Below are 3440 nucleotides of genomic sequence, written 5' to 3'. Positions count from 1 at the left end.
AAGAAAATGACCAAAAAAAACCATAAGAAGATTTAGTGGACGGTGAATGAGTTTTTGTGATGAAGACTCAAGGGTGGATGCCACTGAAGTAGTTTTAGTGGCATCCAACATTCTACTGCTGCACCACAGAGAGCATATTAATGTATGGCATCTCTGTGTGGTATCTCAGCTGCACGGAGGCGGAGAGTAGAGCTCTTCAGCGTGTCGTCCACAGAGCGCAGAAGATCATTGGGACACCGCTACCAGCCTTGGAGGGCATCTACCACACACGGTGCCTCAGGAAGGCCGTCAGCATCCATAAAGACTCCTCACACCCTTGTAATGGACAGTTCGAACTGATTCCTGGGATGGCAGGACTTTCATATGAAGAAAGACTGGATAGACTCGGCTTGTACACGCTAGAATTCAGAAGATTGAGGGGAGATCTTATAGAAACTTACAAAATTCTTAAGGGGTTGGACAGGCTCGATGCAGGAAGATTGTTCCTGATGTTGGGGAGGTCCAGAACAAGGGGTCACAGTTTAAGGATAAGTAAGTAAGTAAGTAAGTTTATTTATATAGCACATTTTTAGTCAATTTGCATTGACCCCAAAGTGTTTTACATAACTTAAATAATAAGTTCCATTACAAACCATAGAAGTAGGTTAAAAAATAAAAATGAATAAAATGGACACACCACATTTTAGAGTTCAACACAAACGTCCCCCCACAGCAGAATCAAAGCTTTCCACTGTGTGGAAAGGCACCAGAAAGTTAAGTCCTCTTCCTCAGTGAAACACCCGAGGTCGGGGCCCATCTGTGGCCGTGCAGCCAGTCCACTGATTTTCAGGGCCCTCTTGCCGTGCAGATGGAACATTCGGCGTCGGGTGAAACATTTCTCAGCGGTTTGGAGAAGTCTGGAGCGGCTGCCTCCTCCCTGGAGACCGGGGCACTCGTAGTCCTCAGGCCGTGCCGGTTGGAGCTCCGACCCCCGCGAACTCGAGCTCTGGTTCTGTGGCGCACCAAATCCAGCGCCACCCGCAGCCCCAGCTCCGCGATGTTGGGATCGACGGCCACAGCGTAAGTCTTTTAGGACCGAGATGAGAAAATCATTTTTTACACAGAGAGAGTGGTGAATCTGTGGAATTCTCTGCCACAGAAGGTAGTTGAGGCCACAGTTCATTTGGCTATATTTAAGAGGGAGTTAGATGTGGCCCTTGTGGCTAAAGGGATCAGGGGGTATGGAGAGAAGGCAGGTACAGGATACTGAGTTGGATGATCAGCCATGATCATATTGAATGGCGGTGCAGGCTCGAAGTGCCGAATGGCCTACTCCTGCACATATTTTCTATGTTTCTATGTTTCTATGGTCACGTTGCACAGACACATCTGCACTTTAGTCTGTTTGAGCTGTTTTGACTGTTGTAATGTTCTTTGTACAAACCATGTTCTCAGGGTATCTAAACCTAAAAGAGCCCAGCGGCGGCTCCACCCTCTCCGGAGACTAAGGAAAGCAGGTCTCCCTACTGCTCATCTAAGAACCTTCTACAGGGGCACAATCAAAAGCAGACTGACCTACGGCATCACTTCCTGGTTCGGGAGCTGCAAGGCTTACAAACAATATCAACTCAACAGGATAGCGAAGACAGCCAGCAGGATCATTGGTGCCCCACTCCCATTCCTGTTGGAGATATACAAGAAGCGGAGCATCAGCAGAGCCATCTCCATCATCCAGGACCCCTATCACCCATCACACTACATCTTCTCCATTCTGCCATCTGGGAAGAGGTACAGGAGCATCAGCTGCAAAACCAGCAGGATGCTCCACAGCTTCTTCCCACAGGCAATAAGACTGATTAACGGACTGTGTCCCCTCCCCATATATCGTTCAGCAACACATTCAACCTCGTCCATACTTTGATAGTTAGGCACCTGTAAAAGTAAAGCCACTGTCGGTCGGAATGGCTGTTTTCATTCTATTGTAAATTTTAGGCCTACTTTCTGTTTTTAGACATGGTAATTTTAATTTGTTTTTAAAGCTCTATGTATTTATCCTTTTTTATTAACTACGCTGAATGGAAACTGATCGAGCAACATTTTTTCGTTCCCTCTGTGTATGCGAGTACTCAGTGAAAATGATATTAAAGAAATACTGAACTGAACTGAACTGATACTGAACTAAATTTTAGTAGTTACTTAAGTTATGATGTCGGATGGAAGCTGCATACCCAAATCTCGTTGCACTTATGCAATGACAATAAAAGATATTATTATTATTATTATTATGTGGCACTGCCTTGACCGGCGGCAGTGGGCGGCGCGATTCACGTCGCAGCGGCCTCTGCAGTCCGTCTGTCTTTTTATTATTTTTTGTCTTGTTTCAATGTAGTTTTTATTTTTTTTGACGGGGTGTGTGTGTGTGTGGGGGGAAACCTTTCGTAGCGGTGGTGGCGCGCTGCTGCGACCCGACCCCCGGAGATTCGGAGGCTCCAACCGCAGGTCGGGTAGACAGTAATACCGGGAGCCCGCGGGTCCCTGCTGGGAGACCGCTTTTCGGGGCTTCCGCAACGGCGACTTCACCCGCCCGAGTTGCGGGGTTGAAGATTACCTGGAGTGGGGCCTTACATCATCGCCCCGCGCAGCTTGGAATGGCTGCGGGACTTTGCTAGCACCCGCCGGGGGCTCCAACAACAAGACCCGGAGCGTGGCCTTGCATCACCCGGCGCAGCGTTTATGGCCGCGGGACAATTGCCATCGCCCGCCGGGGGCTTTGACTTTGACTCTGACATCGGGAGGGGAATGGGGAGTGCAGGGGAGAGATAAGTCTTTGCCTTCCATCACAGCGAGGAGGAGAGGCGATGCGCTGTGATGGATGTTTGTGTAAATTGTGTTGTGTCTTGGGTCTTTCTTGTGTGTATGACTGCAGAAACAACAATATTGTATTGTATGTAGCACATGTCACAAGCATCACGTGTCCTTCACACCACGTGACCTGTTCCCAGCGCCGGGCGCGGGCAGCAATGGCGGTTGGCCCATTGCGCGCCTCACCAGCTCCGGGCTGAAATAAGAGCCCCCACAGCAAGAAATCAAGCGAAAGCAAACCAGGAGAAGGCGAAGACAAGTGCAAAGCCGCGTATGGTGAGGGAAAGGTGGAGCATTGCGGCGCCAAATGATGAATAAAACTCGAAAAACCTCCTCGTGGTTTTGAATGGACCAATCACGACCCCCGTTACACTCGGTCGCCCCCGACCTTCCGCGTCCGCCGCTGCGATTGGCCCCGCGCGAGTGATGGACGTCCAATCGGCGTCCGGGGAAGGCGGGACTTGGCGGAGGGCGGCGGTCACTCTGCGCGTGCACGCCGCGGGGAGGCGGAATTTTGGGGACGGACCAATCGGAAGCGGGTGTGTGATTGATGGACGGGGGCGCCGGCCAACCGCAGGCGGGGGATCGCACGCCTGCGC

Source organism: Leucoraja erinacea, unplaced genomic scaffold (assembly GCF_028641065.1).
Source record: "Leucoraja erinacea ecotype New England unplaced genomic scaffold, Leri_hhj_1 Leri_65S, whole genome shotgun sequence".
Lineage (NCBI taxonomy): Eukaryota > Metazoa > Chordata > Chondrichthyes > Rajiformes > Rajidae > Leucoraja > Leucoraja erinaceus.
The sequence above is the reverse complement of the archived record's forward strand: the minus strand, read 5'-3'. Positions refer to the sequence as shown.